The sequence below is a fragment of the Eublepharis macularius genome, chromosome 1 (genome assembly GCF_028583425.1).
Source record: "Eublepharis macularius isolate TG4126 chromosome 1, MPM_Emac_v1.0, whole genome shotgun sequence".
Classification (NCBI taxonomy): domain Eukaryota; kingdom Metazoa; phylum Chordata; class Lepidosauria; order Squamata; family Eublepharidae; genus Eublepharis; species Eublepharis macularius.
The window spans coordinates 241,473,008-241,492,865 of NC_072790.1; the positions used below are offsets into that span (position 1 = coordinate 241,473,008).

The 19,858-nt window shown below is 45.0% G+C and overlaps 1 long non-coding RNA gene across 1 annotated transcript in view; it reads right to left on the reverse strand.

Annotated features, from left to right (window-relative positions):
- Nucleotides 1-18,744, reverse strand: part of LOC129343701 (uncharacterized) — a 105,979-nt gene extending 87,235 nt beyond the window's left edge. Inside the window, exons 1-2 of the long non-coding RNA XR_008598320.1 lie at nucleotides 18,625-18,744; nucleotides 12,724-12,885 (exon numbers count right to left, since the gene is read on the reverse strand). This is a non-coding gene — a long non-coding RNA (uncharacterized LOC129343701). The remainder of the gene's footprint in view (nucleotides 1-12,723; nucleotides 12,886-18,624) is intronic.
- Nucleotides 18,745-19,858: the final 1,114 nt, after the last annotated feature.

Consider the following 19,858-nt stretch of genomic DNA (forward strand, 5'->3'; position numbering starts at 1 on the left):
TGGAGGAGACTAGAGCCCGAACTGAGTTACAAGCTATCAGACAGGGCAACATGTTGGCTAGAGACTATGTTACAAAATTCCGACAGCTTGCCGCCAAGTGCCCTAGATGTGAGGAGTCCACCAAGATCATCTTGTTTAAACAAGGACTCAATCCGAAATTGTTGGATAGAGCCCTCATGCAAGACAATCCCCCTACGCTGCTGGGATGGATACAGTTGACTTGTGAAGTGGAAAACCACATGATAGAAGTTCGCTTAGTGGAACAACAACAACAGCATGCGGGCCAAAGACGCCCCTCTGTACTGGTTAGAGGAGGAAGAGGGGCTGGATATGCTACTCGGGGAGCGAGAGATGCTAGATGGCAACAAGGTCTGTGCTTGCAGTGTGGTCAAGGTGGTCACTTTGCAGCGCAATGTCCGTACCGGCCTGTGCAGAGACCTCCGCTCCAGCTAAGACGTCCAGCCCCTGCTACGTATTCAGCGCCACAGGGCCCAACACCCGCTCCCAGATCCACAAGGGGTAGAGGAGCTCCTCGAAGAAGCCTCCCCGATAGAGGATTAGAGTTGGAAGAACTCATGGAATATGATCCCACTGCTCTTTCCGGGGAAGAGAATCCAGAGAGTCCTCCTTCGGGAAATGAAATGGATCTGTCGTAAAAGGACCCAAACGGCAGATCAAACCTCAGTCCGTTCCGGCATTGAACAGACCTCAAGGGTCCATACTCTTCATACCTGTAATTCTAGTAAACCCAGAGAGAAAGATGCACATCCGAGTGCAAGCCTTAATAGATTCGGGCTGCTCTAGAGACATTATTGCACCAGCCCTCGTAAACGGACTAGTGCTTCCCGTACAAGAGTTGGAAAACCCAGTTATTTTTGAACAGATGGACGGCACTAATATGAATCCTGTCACCACTGAAACCACTCCGGTAGTAACCGGCATGGGACAGCATTGGGAAGTAAGATCTTTTGTCATCAGTGCCACTGCCAAATACCCGTTGATTTTGGGCAGCAGATGGTTGTGCGATCACAACCCCTACATAAACTGGGCAGAAGGAAGCATCACGTTCAGTCATGATGCTTGTAAAAACCATCGGTGGGACCAAAATTGGGGCAACAATCCTACTCACACCGAATCAGCTCTTCTTACCCACGAAGAAATCAACCAAATACCTAAACAATATAGAGCCTACATCCAAGCATTCACCGAAGAAGAGGCCAACACTCTACCTTCTCATAGGAGGACAGACTGTGCTGTGGAAATTTTACCAGGAGCCTCGCTCCCCAAAGGCCGTCTCTATCCCATGAGTCCCTATGAAAGGAAAGAGCTTCGGAAATTCAAAGAGGATTTATCCGTCCAGCTAACAGCCCACATGCTGCACCGGTACTTTTTGTCAAGAAGAAAGATGGAGGCTTACGACTGTGTACGAACTTTAGGGGACTTAATGCTGTGTCATCCAGTAATGCCTACCCTATCCCACTCATCAGAGATCTTCTCAACGTCGTGGCTCAAGGTAAGATCTTTACAAAATTGGATTTAAAAGATGCTTACTTCCACGTTCGTATCAGAGCAGGAGATGAGTGGAAAACCGCTTTTAATACGCCCCTCGGCCAATATGAATATTTAGTTATGCCGTTTGGTTTAACTGGAGCCCCATCAGTGTTCATGTCCATGATCAATGAAGTGCTGCATGAGTTTTTATATAAGGGCGTAGTGATGTATCTAGATGATGTTTTGATTTACTCAGAATCTGAGGAAGAACATGTGGACTTGGTCAAAAAAGTCCTGACCACCCTGATGTGTAATAAACTACCCATCAAATTGTCTAAATGTGAGTTCCACAAAACAGAACTCACCTATCTGGGCTATTGCATTTCCCAAGATGGTCTAAAAATGGACCCGAGTAAAGTACAAGCAATCCAAGAATGGCAAACTCCCACTACCCGCAAAGAACTGGAGTCCTTTCTGGGATTTGCCAACTTTTACCGAGAATTCATTGCAAACTTTGCTCAGATTACACTCCCCCTAACTGAACTGTTAAAAACTAAAGACAAGGGGGACCAAGCAAAAAAGCCCAGCACCAAGTTGCTGTGGACATCAGATTGTCAAACGGCTTTTGAGCAGCTAAAATCGCAATTCATTTCTGAACCCGTTCTCCAACACCCTGATGAAAATCGCCCCTTCGTAGTGCAGGTTGACGCAAGCGATACCGCAATTGGAGGCGTACTTTTGCAGAAGGGGGAGGACGAGAAACTTCGGCCTTGTGCCTTCCTATCCCGAAAGTTTTCAGAAGCCGAGAGGAATTGGAATGTGTGGGGAAAGGAAGCGTTTGCAGTGAAAGCAGCTCTCACTAATTGGTGGCATTGGTTGGAGGGAGCGCGCCACCCATTCGAGGTCTGGACAGACCACAAAAATCTGGAAGCCCTGCGAAGCCCCTGCAGATTAAACGCCAAACAACTGCGGTGGGCTGAATACTTTTCCAAATTCAACTTCACCTTAAACTTCTTGCCGGGCAAAACTAACTTTCTCGCAGATGCCCTTTCGCACATGCCCCAACATAAGAGCAAAAGGGAGGAGACTATAGACACCGTCTTCTCGCCTACGCAATTGGGAGGCGTGGTAACTACGCGCAGCCGTGCAGCCCAGCCCCTTCAGGCAAACCAAGAATGGAGGCTGAAGCTAAAAGCTGAAGTGGAGAAGGAGGGGGATAAAGTACCCAAAGACAAACTGCAACAATCGCCCCAGGGGGATTGGTTATGGGGAAATCACTTTTATGTGCCTGACAGTTTACGAAAAGAAATCCTGCAACGTTGTCACGATGCCCCTACGGCGGGACACTATGGGTATTTAAAAACGCTACACTTAGTGCAGCGCCAATTTTGGTGGCCAGGCATGCGCAAGGACATTTCCCAATACGTAGCATCCTGCCCCATTTGCCTCAGCGCCAAGACCCGCAAAGGAAAACCCCCTGGACTGTTGCAACCACTAGAAACACCAAACAGACCATGGGAAGTAATATCCATGGACTTTATCACCGATTTACCTCTGTCCAGGGGACACAACTGCATTTTGGTTGTAGTGGATCTGTTTTCTAAGCAAGCCCATTTCATACCTTGCACCACAATACCTTCAGCTCGAAAGCTAGCAGATATCTTCCTGAAGCACATTGTAAAATTACATTCTTTTCCGTCTAAGGTGGTTTCGGATCACGGCGGACAGTTCGTTGCCAACTTCTGGCGGGAGCTTTCGCAAATGTTGAACATTGAACAAGGGATCAGTTCAAGCCACCACCCACAAACCGACGGACAGTCGGAGAAAACTAATCAAATATTAGAACAATTCCTTCGTTGTTATATCAATTTTCAGCAAGAAAACTGGGTGGACTTGCTTCCCCTAGCTGAATTCTCATACAATAACAGCGTGCACGCATCTACGGGGGAAACACCCTTCAAAGTCGTATATGGGTTCCACTTTGATCCTTTCCCCTTGGAAGCTCTTCCCCCTCTCAACGCCACTTCCAAAGATGTCTCTGAATGGTGGGGGGAGGCCACCCAACAATGGACTATCATTAAAAAGCACTTGGAAAAAGCCAAACAGGATTACAAAAAGTACGCCGACCGCCACCGTGCGGCCGAATGGGAATTACAACCAGGGGATCTTGTTTATATATCCACCAAGAATTTAAAGCTGGCACAGGTTAGCCGTAAACTGGCATTGAAATTTCTTGGACCTTTTCCTGTGCGCAAAGTGATCAACAAAGTGACTGTTGCCATAGATTTACCAAAAATCTGCGCCATGTCCACGATACCTTCCATGTCAGCTTGTTAAAGAAGGCCCCAGCAGCTGACAGATGGCACACCAGAGCACCTCCCATTCCAACTCTAATCGATGACCAAACCCACTACGAAGTACAACAAATCTTGGACTCTAAAGTCAAACGTAATCAGTTGTTTTACCTTATCAGATGGAAGGACTTTGATTCTGGGTATGATGAATGGGTGAATTCTGTACATGTTCATGCTCCTAGATTAACCAAAGCTTTTCATGCTCGCTATCCATATAAACCTGGGGGGGATTTATTTTAGAGGGGGCAGAATGTCAGGTCCAGAGTGTATATGTGCTGTACCGACTCCATTTTCTAATGCTTCTAGTGTTTAAGTGCTTCCTCCGCAGGTGCCAAGGTTCCCAGGCAGATATCTCACAGAGAAGGAATTTTTGGCTACAGACGTTCCACCCAAGACCGGCCTTGAGAGACTCTAACTTCCCAAGCTTCAAAGACTATGTTTTGAGAACTATGGGGGGAGGCTGGTTCAGCTGGGAACTGTTACTTTGTACCTTATGCTTTGCTTGTCATTGGTAACAATGCTCTTGTACCATCCTGAATATTGTATTCAGGCCAGTGGACTATAATGAACTAATTCTTCAGTAAACTCCTTTTGAAAACAATGGACTTTTGTCTGATTGCAGAAGGTAGTCTGGAGTAGAGGCATTATCTAGCCACAAGTCTGACAGTGGCAACCAACCCGAAATGGAAAAAAGTCAGCCTGAAGCAAACCTCAGACTGCCTATTCACTTCTCATTCCTTGTGTGCTGTCCTCGCAACTTAATGTATCACCTTTTGCCTCGAGGAGTCTACTGATTAATTGCTTCTCTGTTGAAAAGTGCTATGCTAGATTCCAGCTGTGACTCTACAGTGAATCTCCTAAGTGATGCGAGGCCTTGGGTCTTGCAGCCTATGTTGGTCTTCCAGTGCTCACCATTGTGAACCATCGAACTCTTAGCAAAATAGCTTGCAGCCTGACTAAGACAATGAATGCAACTTCTATTGTAATTGCTGCCCTGAATGCTGAGCTCATAGAGCTCAGACGTGCTGCTTTGGACAATCGTGCTGTCATCTTTGCGGTTATTGCTGCCAATTCTACACTCATTCTGTGTGTGCTTCTGTTTTCTGCCAATGACTGTACACACTGACACCCGGCCTCTGCAGGACTGTCTTCAGTACAATTTGTGGAAACGGCTTGCTGCACAAGTGAACAGTACCAACTTTTGCCTGCAGCAAACAAATGACATGAACTTATTGCTAGCTTTTCTTGCCTTATTCCTGTGTGTGCCCCTCTTGCCTTACTTTTGAATGACACGTCTTTAAGCATTTTTTTGAAACATAGTAACATGAAATATACTCAAATGTATGATTGGGGTCCAACTGTGCCCCGACTTCCATTGTTTCAATGTCTCTTTACACTCCTTATGTAGCTTCCAATTCATCACAAAATCAAACGGTCTGTGCTCAAATAGTGAACTGCACCAAGCACAAATCCAAGCCTCACTGTCTTTCTGTAGGACCAAATGTGCTTAATTGTTCAAAAACAGAAAAATGTGTTCTTTTGCATATGCATATACCCAATTACCCCAAGGTTGGTTCTTTACCTGTGGCTCAAGAACTTTTAATTACATACCTGCTAATTTGTCTGATTCTCTTTGCTGCTTAAGTCGTTTAGCTATTGCTTTACCTTCTAAAGCCATGCTTACTGCTTCTTGTGAGTATCACTGTTACCCTTGATGCTACATGCTCTGAAGAAACCTTTCTCGTTAATAAAGCTGAAGCTGTTGCTTTAGGGGCTTCTCTTATAGGGGTTCCAGCTCTTGCTGTACTTAATGCTAACAATTTAAGACACTTGGCTTGCAATTTAGCTAAAACTATTAATGCCACTTCTGTAGCTTTAGCAGCACTAAATTCTGAGCAACAAGAACTTTGCAATGCTGTTTTAGATAATAGAGCTGCTATCGATTATCTTTTACTTATCCATCATCATGGCTGCGAAGCTGTAAAAAATATGTGTTGTTTTAATTTGTCTGATAATTCAAAAACTGTCAGCAAGCAATTGCAACAACTTTCTCATTTACAAACTTCCATAAAAGATGTTTTACCCTCCTGGTGGAAAGCTCTATGGAGCTGGTTGTCAGGTGGTCTCTTAGGTACCATTGTACAATATGGTGCATATGCTGTAATAGCGCTTATTGCAGGATGCTGTTGTATTCAATGTATTCAATGTACTTGTTTTAGTAATTGCAAAACCACATCCTGCTGCATATTCTGTTACCACATCAGTGTCTAGTTTTCCAGCTCTTGGCTTACATCCTCTGATGATGAGGATGAGGAAGATGACTGCTCTTGGAATGATGTAGAGAACGGCCCTTTGTTGCCACTTTAATTAAATAAATAAAACGGAGTGAAATGTAGGCCGGAGTAGGCATGCCACACAGTCTCCATTAATTGCTCTTTACATTTCTACTTTCCTGATCTCCTGGTCAGTTGGCATGCCACACAGGAAGACTCAGGACGTAGTTTAAATGTTTCACAATAACTCTCATCTTTCACAGAGCACAATATTCCCATACACTTGAAGTAATATTCTTACATGTCTTAAGGTTCACTGTGTTCCTCTCACTATGCTTCATAGATAAGTCAAAAGCATGATCACAGCATATCTGTCCAGTGGCCTGTAACTGGTTCAGAACTAGTTTAGAACACGCTACTATTGTTGTAACTATTGCTATAGACATATTTGGACATTGCTCTTTTCCGGGTTCCTGAAAGCTTTCTCAATAAAACACTCGCCTCCATGTTGGAGGGACAGACTTTGCATCCAGATCTCGGTCTCGTGTCGTTACTACACCCTCCTTATCATTAAAAATCAATTTCGGTTGCAATTCTTCTTTAATATATAACACAATCCCTCTTTTCTTTTGCTTAGTTGTTGCCACAAATTGCTTCCCTAATTTTTTATTTTGTAAATATTTTACATCCTGTTCTCTTATCTGGGTTTCTTGTAGACAAATCACATTACATTTTTGTTTGGCCAACCAATGAAATATTGCTTTCTCTTTGAAGGTGAATTAAGTCCATTTACATTCCATGATATTAATTTGTATTCCATAATTACAGTCTAGTTGATTTTGATGTCCTTTTCAAATTCTGTCAAAAACACATCCGTTGCATGTCTTGATTTGATGACTCGCCTCACAGATTGAAACTCAAAACTCTGGAATTTCCCACCTGTATCTTATGTTCATTGTTTTTAATTTTTGAGTCAGGTCTCTGTATTTTTTTCAGTCTTGCAAGACCGATCTTGGTAACTCCTTCATAATTCGAACACGCTTCCCTTCTATTCATAATTCGAACATGCTTCCCTTCAATTTACTTAAAAATGCCGCAATTTTTTCAGTGACTTGTTTCAATGCAGATCCCGCCATTACCTCTTGAATACCTCGAAAACGAAGCTGTTTTTCCATAGCTCTGCATTCCATTACAACAACTCTATCACTCACTCCCGCTGCCTCTGCTCTTATACTTTCTGTTTTCTCCTCCACCTCTTGCACTTTTTGTTTTGTAGTTTGGAGCTCTGTTCTTATTTCATCAATACTCTTTGTCAATTCTGCAACCTCTGATTTTATTGCCTCTTTAATCTCTTTAACTAAATTCAATTGTGAGTCTTTCACTTGCTTCTGTAATTCCCGGACCATTTCTTGTGTTTTTTGTATAGCCTCATTTGTTTCCTTATTGCCTTCTGTTATTTTTTTGTCTAAACTTTCAATCGCTGCCTGCCACTCTTTATCCTTTTTCCCCACCATTGGACTTTTCTTGGGACCCCACATATCGGCTCTCTTTCTCAGCTCCGTCTTTTCTATTGTATTTTACTTAATTAGTTAAGTCCAATAATATAAATGGGAAAGAGGGAAAATAATTTAATCTTTTGCAAACCTTCAAAATATTGGGCCTTTTTTCTCAATGGTACTCTCTATGGTTGCCCTCAATTTTCCCCTTGTCCAAAATGGCGTACTCCGCTTCTTCTTTAAAATATCAGGTACACTTTCTCTCTACTGAAGCCTTCTGAAGCCTTCTGCCCTTTCCACACTCAAAATAGCTAACTTCCACTTCCTCTTCTGGTCTCTTGATCTGCTTTGTTTTTTTCCCTCTGTTCCTTCCATCTTCCTGCCCTTCTAGCCACCACTCACTTGTATTGCAGGCAATTACAGGCAGTTCACTTCTCACGATGTTTCAGCCTCTTCCCAAACTCTCCCTCTCATGTCGTTATCTCCCAAACCACAGGTATGAAAAACAAAAGTTCTTTTTGCTCTTTTTAAGCTCTTTACGTCATTAAAATCACTTTCTTCACTCCCCACCACTTTTTAACGCCTTTTGCTTTAGGAATTTGTCTCTTTACTTTAAAACGTTTCAATCTTTGAACAGAGATTAAGTCCGTTAGGGGAGATAGTGCTCTTTACTCTCTCTCACTCTCATAGGGTTGTACTCACTGTCTCTTTGGCTCCACTCCGGTTAAAATCTGTTTCTGAAGCTTGGGTACGAAGATCCTATGCCAATTAAATGATGCCAAAGGTTGCTGCAGAGATATTAGCCGCCAGTCTGGGAGGAGATCTTCAAAGCAGATGGTGAATCCTAGATTCAGAACCCCCCCCCTTCCAAGATCACACCCTCTTAGGGCTATCGAGCATCCTTGCCCAATTTCTACCTGAAATTGGGGGGCTGTGGGTGATCAAAGCACCCCACTAGCCCAAAAACAGCAACCTGGATGGCTCAGCTCCTGGAGACACTTCAGATCTCCATGATCCCCAGCCTGAAGTCAAATCTTTTATTATTATATTGAGCACCTCTCCCGGTACCAGCCTCAGGGGCCAAGGCTAGTGGGTTCCTGTAAGGACTCACTGAATGCTTTTATATAAAAGCATTTTATATAAAACCTCCACTCACCTGCCAGTGGCTAGGAGAAGGTGCCTGGTGGTCATACACATATCCTCTCCTTGTTGCTCTGGAAATTGATTTACATTTCATGCCAGGGACAATTCATTAAAAATCACCCCCAAATTTAGTATTTACTAAGGATGGGCTCTAGAAGCTGATCTAGGAGCAGCTCCCAAACTTGATATAAGTAAGAAGGGGTGAGGTGGGGTGTCTCATTGCTTGAAGAAACTGGTCTCCTTAACTGGGCTATTTGATGCACGTACAATTTGGAGGAGAAGAAATCAGCTCTCTAATCGCTTTTCACCCACCTGCCACATAGGTCTGTAGGAGGTGACAAGAGGTTGGCTGGATGAACTGAACTGGGATAAGATTGCAGGGTGCACCCTTGGTTTGTGTGCAAGTTCCGAACTCTTAATGGGTATATTCCTCTTAAGTAAAGCTCCAAGAGAGACCAGTTTCAGACAGAGGAGACAGGTTATGTCAACTTTCTCCCGCACCCCACATTTGAAGGCTGTTCAGCCATGGCCAGCAAGGAGAATCTTGGGGGTACTTGAGGAGTAGCTTCCCTTCCTGTCCAGCAACCTCCACAGAAAATCAGAGTTGTCAGCCAAGCAATGGCAACTGATGGGAGATGTTTGGGGTAGGATTGTCAGGCACGATTTGGGAACCAGTGGGAGATGGGGTGGGTGGGGACTTAGGACGGAGCAGTGTGTAATTGGCATTCCCTGAGTGATGATGCCAGTTCTGGCACAACCCGGAAAAGATGCCATCATGTCAGTGGTGACACTCTAACATTCACTCACAACTCTATGGGAACAAGTAAATTCTGTGTAGGAACTCAACCATGCATATCCCATTTCAGAAATGTTTACATAAATCTGGCAAGTCTTGTATGGAATGAAGCCATGTTGTTCCACTGGCATTCTTCTCCAATCAAACCAGGACCCTGCTACTTTTTTTGAAGCAAGTTGGTGTGGACATACATACACAGATAAACGGAAAAACCAGAATACAATTTTCTTGGTCCTCATGGCACATCCAGATAGCTCTGATCTATGTGAGAGTTTGGAACTGGTTCCACCAAAAGTCAAGAACTTCCATGTCATCCAGACACCTAAGTTTCAGCTTCAGTGGGGACACGTATCAAGGTGTGTGCTTCCCTCCCCGCTGCTGTTTTGGCACATGAATAAGTGTGTTGGGGCAGACCTGTTTAAAATCTCTTTAAAATAGAGAAGTGACACCAGGGGTCAGCATATATTTACCATCGTATTTTGTTTGTCCCTAAGTGTGTGTGCGTGATGTGCTGTCAAGTTGCTTCTGATTTACAGAATCTTATGAATCAACCACCTCCAAAAAGTCCTATCGTTAACAGCCTTGCTGAGATCTTGCAAACCGAACTCTACGGCATCATTCATTGAGTCAAGAGATCTCAATTTGGGCCTTCCTTTTTTCCTACTTCCTTCAACTTTGCCTAGCATTGTTGTCTTTTCCAATAATTTTCTTTTCTTGTATGACAGCTTCAGTTTATTTGTCTTTTTGTGTGTTAATGTTATTCATGAAACACTCCTCCCTCACCACATTTCAAACCAGTCAATTTTCTTCCTGTCAGATCTTCATTTTCCAAATTTAAAATTCACACACGCTGATTGAGAATACCATAGTATTAATGATCTTGAACTAAGTCTTAAATAGATGTGCCTTTTTCTCTTCAGAGGGAGCTGAAAACAAAACCCACATAAGACACAGGGCCCGGTACTGCCTCAGTCTGAACCTTCCAACCAGGTTCCTTCAGCTTCCTTATTTCACTCATTTTCATTACTCCAATGCGCCTTATTTTTTATTCAGCATCCTGCTCATGGCAAAAAATTGTCCCACCATAAAAGTTCCTGAGATGTTCCATGCTGAGCCTTTCAACAGTTTGGATAGTGTGCAAAGCTCCACTGACCACTCCTCAGCATCAGGTCACCAGACCTTCCAGTCTAGGTTTCTGCCTGCCCTGAATAATATGCATGGGATGGGGAAGAAAATTAAATTAATCATGCCACAATGGCATGAAAAAAGCCAAACACCATCCAGGGACTTTTCATCAGGTCTTTATTATCTCTTAGTGACATCATGCAGCATGATGTAGAATCATCTTTATGTAGAACAAAGCACTTTGGCGACAAGATTCTGGAACTCATCAAAACTCAATTCGACATCATATCTGTGCATATCCTGCAGTGGATAAAAAATGGAAATTGTTGTCTTGTTATATGGTTTACGAATATATCACAGGTCCTTTAGATACCCTTCCAGATTATCTAGGTAGAAATAGTCCAAACACAAAGGTTTAATATCCAAGCATGGCTCAGATATGGTCTAACACACTAAACATTCTTTAAGGTTACTCTTCTTTTTTCCCAAAAAATACCTATATGATAAAATAAAATGATATGCATAATAATAAGAACATGCTTAATAGGTACAAGGGGAGCATGTCTGCCTAAGCCATCACAACCCTGTGAACTCTTATCTCTCACATTCTGTTGAAAGTTCCATCCTCTACACCATTGTCAACTACATGGAGTCTAATCTAGACTCTTTTCTTATGGCGAGTGTTTCACAGTTCTGGAGTGTTTTATCATTATTGCAATTAATATGAAAGCAAAACAAAGTTTCCATCTAAAGCACCTACAATGGAGAGGAAACCCTATGGTTTTGTTTTTATGTAGACTCTGCCTCTATTGAGTTCACTTTTAAAGGGCAGCCGGTGTTTTTCTAAAAACTGTTCCTTAAAGGGATAGGGGAAAGAGGCTCTGGGCTTCCTTAACTGCAAGCTGTAGTCACTAGGATCACGTACATGTGTGAGGTATTCCAGTCCTGAGGGAAATGGGGTGGGACTTGGTCATCCTCTCTCCTCTCAATGCTCACCCTGCTCTGCCATATTTCCCCTCCAGTCAGCACTCCTCTGCTTGCCTAAAACTCTCCAAAAGTTATCTTCTAACTGAGCAAACCTACCTCAGGGTCCTCCTCCTGCTGCCTGCCAGCTGTCTTACCCTCCTTAGGCCACCCGTCTGCCTCAGTCTCATTCTACAGTTCTTCAGGTTAACGGGCTGCTCTGCTGTTTATTTTACTGTCTGAAATCTTTCCTATCAGTTCTCAATAGACTTTGATGTTAAATATGGGTGAATTTCATGGTCTCAAAAAGGGGGAAACCTTTATTTCATCTGTCTGAAAGTTGACCATGTGGATGTCCGAGAGGAGTACTACAATCCCTCTGTATGTTGTTCCGTTGGGGTAGAAAAACAAGAAGGCACAGACTTGACAATGTGGTGTACGTGTCTCTTCCATTGAAACAAAAGGGAAATGATAATGAAGTCAAGTTATGAAACTGGAAATACAAGAATGACACAAAGGCATACCAAACAACCAAACAACAATACAGTCAATTTGGATATTAATTACAAAATTAAAGAATGAAACCAACTTCCATACATCAATCTGCCATGTCTGGCTGAAACCCTTCTCCATCTGCTCTATGAGAGGTGGGTCGCCAAGCGTTCTGAGCCTCATGGAGCTTGGGAGGGACCACTGGGTGAGGTTATTGGCCGCTGGGCAAAAGTGAGGCCCCAGAGATTAAAAGCCATGGGTGGAAAAGCTACAAAATGGAGAAGGAGGAACAAAGGGTGACATAAAATGACTCCTCCTTCAGAAGCTGGTGTCTCTTGGAAGTTTACAAAAGGGGATTATACCACTTAAGGGTTCACAATTTGCATATCAACCAGTCATGCATCCCATGACCTCATTCCTTCCATGTTCACCCAGCTCGCTTGCTTTCATCTCCAATGGACCTCTGTAGAGAACAGCTGGAATGCCACCCAAGATCTTCCTTCTTCTCCCCCAACGAGCTGCACATTAAATACTTCAAGTTAAGGAGGCCACTTCCTTCCACGCAATGAGCCAACCCACTCCCCTCTCACCTGTATCAAGTTTGGGAGCTGATCCTTCATTAGCTTCTGCATTCTTTCCTTGGTGACTGTGGGAGGATTTCTTCCATCCTCCTTGTATTGGCTGAAAATGTTGGCGATAGTTTGCATGGCTAATTCTAATGGGGTTAGAGACATCTTGAGTTGGTTGCTGATCTGGAAAGACAACACCTAGTTCAGTGTGTGTATGTGTATAAGGGAAAGATCAACTCAATCACTGGTTTCTTCTCACAACAGTTTTGGACTGAACCTCCAAGTTCAGAGGTAGCATATTCCAATGCAAAAGGTAATGATTGTGGAATGCAATAGGCAACTTACACATTACACTGCAGGTGAGCCTCCCTCAAAACATCTAGCAGGTCCTCCCTTTAAAAGACATCACCGTATTTCTGGGGAATCATTTTTTGGCTGACTCCCCTTTTCCATTTTGTCTTTATGTGTTACTTTATTAAAATATTTATGTACCACCATTCCTCCTAGAAATTACAGTTAAGAACATATGTTCTTAGGGCTTAGTTGAATAAAAGAGTAAGTAAATATGAGATAATGAGTTATAGAAAAAGGGGACAGATTGGGAATAGATTAGGATATAGGGTTGGAAAGCTGTTGGAAGTCCTGGAAAAAGGGGGGGGAGGGAAAGGGTGGGGGAAAAGGATAATGAGATGTTATTTGAAAGTTGTATATTAATATTCTTACCTAATAAAAATTCTTTACAAAAAAAAGAACATATGTACTAAAAGAAACCTTTAAATACCCCATTCTCTCATAAAAATGCCTCCAGTCTACACCCCATTGAGAGCCTTGTGGAATTTCCTACATATTCATAGAAATGGTGACCCATAAAGTGTGAGCTGCAAGAGAAAAGACACTGGCTATTCCGAATGCCAGGAGGGCTGCTTTAAAGAGGAAGACACCGAGTGATGACCATAAGAATGTAGGCATTAGAAAACATCTTAATAAATAACACAAATACGTTTTATCTTTTATTTTATTTTTTTAATAGGGACTCCACCACTGCTTGCCCCTCACACCAACGCTGGAGTTCCTTGTGTGCCATATTTAATGGTAATTTAAATACTGAACGAGCAAAGTTATATTTATAACAAATTTCATACTCTACCTTTCTTCCCAAAGGGGACCCAAACAGCCTTACGTTGTTCTGGTTTTCTCCATTTTCTCCTGAAAACTACCCTTTGAGGTAGGTTTGGCCGAGAGTGTATAACTATATCGTTTTCTACATTCCTTTCTCTATCTTCATCTATATATATGCTCGTGTGTTGATCTTTTGTTTTTCAATACATCTTTCTATGTGTCTCTCTATTTTGTTCTGTCTGACATGTGGAGGGGGAGTGGCAAGATCCCCCAGCAACCGCGGGTCCTCACCCAAGGGTCCCACTGAGGAATAATACAGTGGCAGCCAATAGTACCCACCTTCCTGCCATGCCAGAAAGGATGGGAGGGAGAGGGCATGTCTTGTGGAGGGCGAGTGGGAAGATTCTCCTGCAACCGCCTGACCTCACAGGAGCGCGTGTTTATTCCCGGTGAGGGCTGGAGGGTGGGTGATGTCCCCTCTCTTTCTAATTCAATCTCTATCGTTTTCTACATACAATTTTCCCACTATATGCCATTCTCTCACTGTTAACAGACATTCCTTAACGTATGCACATACCTTCCAGTGTATTGTTCATTCTACTTATACATTCTCTAATGTTTGTATCTCTCTCTGTTTTTTATTTTCAATCCTTTTATCCATGGATGGGTCGTATTGGCATGTCATTTGGAGAGGAAGTGGCAAGATCCCCCAGAAGTCTCAAAGCATCACTCGAGTGTCCCCCTGAGGGTTTGTCTGGCAGCAGCCAGCACCACCCACCTTCCTGCCTTGTTGGAAAGGACGGGAGTTGCAGGACACATTCCCACCCAGTTGAAAGATGTCCCATCAGTCCCATTGTCAGGGGAGCCACCATGCTGTGCAACCGACTGTATCCCTATATGATACAATTGGTTGTGTGATCTCAGTGGAGCTGTTCCTTGTGACCAAGGAGGGAGCAGCAGCAGGATAGTCCCTCATGAAGAAGGGGCAGACATGACCTGCTGTCCTGCCTTTGTGAAAAGAAGGGGATGGGCAGGACAGGAGACATTATTGGACGGGTCAGAGTGGTTTCTGAGAGGGGGAGACAGAAATGGGACAGCAGCAGCAGCAGCTGATATTGACCACCTTCCTGCCTTTGCGGGAAGGACATAATTCTAGGGACCCATTCCCCCCTGCTCAGTGGGCTCAGCATTTGCAATTGATAGGGACACCATGCAGCTCAAATATATGTGCAACAGCTCATGAGCTGTTGTGCAAGTGCCCAAAGGAGGCTGCCACCATCATCACTCACTTTTCTGCCTTTGCAGAAAGGAGGTGTCATGATGATCTGGCTGTTCCAGGAAGGCCTATCAAGGTCTCAGAAGCCTGTTAGCAGTGGGAGTGGACCTGGCTAAACCTGACCCAAACATGCCAGCCCTCATTTGAGATACCCACAGGACTCAACAGGCAAGGGTGCGCAGCGACGGCATGGAGAACCAAGGGGCAAAATGATTTAGTAGCCTGCAGAACCCCATGCACTCCATGCTAGATAGAGGCAAGCCATATAGGGCAATTGTCTCTGCCAAGACATGAAGGCCTGCCTCCTGAGCCATCAACCTCGAGGTTCTAAGCAGCACTGTCCCAGACCCTGAGGGGACTACCCCCTCGTCCTGCCGGAGCGCTCTGCTCCTACCGGCGTGACCCTCAGGGCAAAGTGACCCTTCCACTGATGCCTGCTCAGAAAAGCTGGTTGCCCCCTCTTGCCCCCCAATGGATCTTTCACTTGGCAAGGAGGGAGATAGGCTTGGGTGGTGCATCTTCAGGTGCGGAGTCAGGGCCGTCGAAGACAGGTGCTTTGGGTTTTTGCCCCTGCGCACCAAGACATCACAGGCATGGCACTGCACCACACAGGGGTCATTAGTAAGGGCCCGAAAGTGCCTCCATATGGAGGCATTGAAACATGGACCTTTAACTGTCCCAGAGGAAGGAGGATGAACGGTTACAGGCTGCACTGCAGAGCTGGCCATGGACGAAGGGGTGAGGGGTGGACACCACCGAGAGTTTGGGATGCGGATGGGAGGGATCTTTCATAGCACACAAACCATTCCTCCAGGGATGTGTCGCCCACCTCATCCTCAAAATGTTGAAAGAGATTCTCTCCCCCCTGCAGAAAGACCTCTTTGGCCTCCTCCACAGCCCCCACAGGTGAATTGGGGGGAGCGGGAGGAATCTATGCTGCCTTTGAGCCACACCCAATATTGCTTTCCCCAAGTAAACCAGGAGGACTGCCATCGCACTTCACTCCAAACCACCCTTGCTGGCCAATACAACAGGAAGACTCATTTTGCCACCAAATTAGAATTAAGGAGGACAGAAAAGGAGATGACTCTATGTGTCCTCCGCCACAGTGCCCACTGAGCTTGACCGCAGGGCCTGGCAGCTGCCCTGGAACCAGAGGCTGATGCTAGAGCCCTAGTCCAGCACAACAAGTTGCCTGACCACCAGATCACGCTCTGGAAATAATACTGTGAGCCCTCAGCCGAAGGGCCCACTCAGCTTGGCCCCAGGGCCTGGCAGCAGCCCTGGCACCAGAGGGAGGGAGGAACTAGAGCCCTAGCCCACCACTCCCATATACCTGACCCGATCAGGCAATAATAATGCTGTGTGAGCCCTCAGCCAAGGTGCCCACTGAGCTGGGCCCTAGGGCCTGGCAGCAGCCCTGGCACCAGAGGGAGGGAGGGACTAGAGCCCTAGCCCACCACTCCCACAGACATGAACAGATCAGGCAATAATGATGCTGTGTGAGCCCTCAGCCAAAGTGCCCACTGAGCTTGGCCCCAGGGCCTGGCAGCAGCCCTGGAACCAGGGGCTGAGGCTAGTGCCATAGCCCAGCACACCAAGATGCCTGGACAGAACTGGCACAGAGACTATTAATAATAATAGTGATAATAATAATGAAATTGATAATGGCTATGATAATAATAATCATTTGGTGAGCCCTCAGCCGAGCCTGGCAGCAGCCCTGGAACCAGAGGGAGGGAGAGACTAGAGCCCTAGCCCACCACTCCCACAGACCTGACCAGATCAGGCAATAATAATACTGTGTGAACCCTCAGCCAAGGTGCCTACTGAGCTGGGCCCTAGGGCCTGGCAGCAGCCCTGGCACCAGAGGGAGGGAGGGACTATAGCCCTAGCCCACCACTCCCATAGACCTGACCAGATCAGGCAATAATAATGCTGTGTGAGCCCTCAGCCAAGGTGCCCACTGAGCTGGGCTCCAGGGCCTGGCAGGAGCCCTGGCACCAGAGGGAGGGAGGGACTAGAGCCCTAGCCCACCACACCCACAGACATGAACAGATCAGGCAATAATAATGCTGTGTGAGCCCTCAGCCAAGGTGCCCACTGAGCTTGGCCCCAGGGCCTGGCAGCAGTCCTGGAACCACAGGCTGAGGGTAGAGCCATAGCCCAGTACACCAAGATGCCTGGACAGAACAGGCACAGAGTCTATTAAAAATAATACTGTTGATAATAATAATAATAATGAAAATGATAATGGCTATGATAATAATTATAATTTGGTGAGCCCTTAGCCGAGCCTGGCAGCAGCCCTGGAACCAGAGGGAGGGAGGGACTGAAGCCCTAGCCCACCCCTCCCACAGACCTGACCAGATCAGGCACTGATAAATAAGAATCAATGTGAGCCCTCAGCTGAGGTGCCCACTGAGCTTGGCTCCAGGTTCTGGCAGCAGCCCTGGCACCAGAGGGAGGGAGGGACTAGATCCCTAGCCCACCTCTCCCACAGACATGAACAGATCAGGCACTAATAACACTGTGTGAGCCCTCAGCTGAGGTGCCCAGTGAGCTTGGCTCCAGGGCCTGGCAGCAGCCCTGGCACCAGAGGGAGGGAGGGACTAGAGCCCTAGCCCACCACTCCCACAGACATGAACAGATCAGGCACTAATAACACTGTGTGAGCCCTCAGCTGAGGTGCCCACTGAACTTGGCTCCAGGGCCTGGCAGCAGCCCTGGCACCAGAGGGAGGGAGGGACTAGAGCCCTAGCCCACCACTCCCACAGACATGAACAGATCAGGCACTAATAACTCTGTGTGAGCCCTCAGCTGGAGGTGCCCACTGAGCTTGGCTCCAGGGCCTGGCAGCAGCCCTGGAACCAGAGGGAGGGAGGGACTAGAGCCCTAGCCCACCACTCCCACAGACATGAACAGATCAGGCACTAATAACACTGTGTGAGCCCTCCGCTGAGGTGCCCACTGAGCTTGGACTCAGGGCCTGGCAGCAGCACTGGAACCAGAGGCGATAGATCCTTCCCAATCCCCAAAATCCAAGCTCAATTATACTCTCTCTGTCTCTCTCCCCAAAGGCTAGCAAGTACAAACAGCAGCTCTGTCACACTCCAAAAACTCATCAGCTCATGCAACGACCCAAATGGAGTGGAGGTTTTTGCAGGCCATCTATTTCAACTGCCTGCTTGCTGAATCCCCTGCGATTGCGGTCTAGCTTTATTTAAAGACATCCAGTGAAGGTCAAGTTCTCTTCCACAAAGATATTTGGTTCTGTTCTTGAACTGTTTATCCAATTAGGAATGTCCTCTTTAGATTCCACTGCAATCTATTGCCAGGTAATTTAAACCCACTACTTCTAATCTTTGCTCTGGAGCATCAGAAATCATTTCCTTGCCGTCTTTTTGTGACAGCCCTCCATCTATGTGAAGAGTGCTGTTATATACCCTCTTTACTCTTCTCCAGGCTCAGTATTGCCAGTTCCTGCCATCTAATCTATCCGTATAAGCTTTGTCCTCAATACTTACCAAACTCTCTGAAGTCCTTGATCAAGAGATGAGTTAAGAAACTGGATGCAGAATCTTGTCCTGATGGTGTTTTTATACAGGCTTTAGAGGGGTGAGGAGGGAACAGACTCATATCCTCAACATGCAATTTCCCTCTGGTGCTGGAGGCCTGATTGCTTTCTTCTTGATATCATTTATGGACATCTGCCCATTTCCTCCCCTGTCTAATTTATTTTTCGTTAACATACTTACGTTTTTATTATAGTTGGCCTTTCTTACTGAGACTCCAGGCAGATTACACAGTATAAGCCAAGACAATGAACAGCTGGAACATTCAATAAACAATACAATAAAACAGGGACTATGAAAATAATCATATACCTAATACAGAGCAGAAACTATGCTGAAACAAAACATAATAGACAGATTAAATGATTTGGAAACTATCCAGTAGGAGCATGCTTACAGCAAAATTCAGTATGCAGAGTCTACAGCCTATCCCTTAACCAACACATCTCTCTGAACCATTTCCCTACAGCATAGACCTTTTCTCTGGGTAAAAAAAGCCCTCTTGAATAATTCAGTTTTGCCTATTTTGTAGAGAGCCAGGAGAATGGGAACTTTCCTGACTTCTTCAGGCAGTCCATTCCATCAAGTGGGAACCAGCAAAGAGAAGAAATTTGGATGAAAAACTATAAGCTACAGGCTGTGTTTTATTTTTTTGCTTCTCTCTGTGTGAACGGAGAGAGCTAATAAGATCTTCAGCTCTCCATTAAATGCCATGATTTATTTTTTATTTGGAAACAGGTTTAAAATTTGGATACTTGACTTCAAAATAATGGGTACTGTGTTTTGGTTGTTGTGGGTTTTCCGGGCTGTAATGCCGTGGTCTTGGCATTGTAGTTCCTGACGTTTCGCCAGCAGCTGTGGCTGGCATCTTCAGAGGTGTAGCACCAAAAGGTACTGTGTTTTAATTTGCAAACTTCTTGACTACAAGAATTTACAGAGTTTAATTGGACACAGTCCTTAACACAGATATAAACCACCATTTTATTTCAGCAACCTAATTGATTATTAAAGGAATATAAGAATATTTTATAAATAAGATCCAAAAAATACTCCAAATCAGGATATTAGCTTTCTGTGTTAAGGGTTCGTTTATGTAGTCATTACCTGATTTTAGCAATAATGTACTTTGCTCCTGGTGGTTAATTAGAACCAGTGTCAAGAAGTTCTTCAAAGTGCTATTTATTTT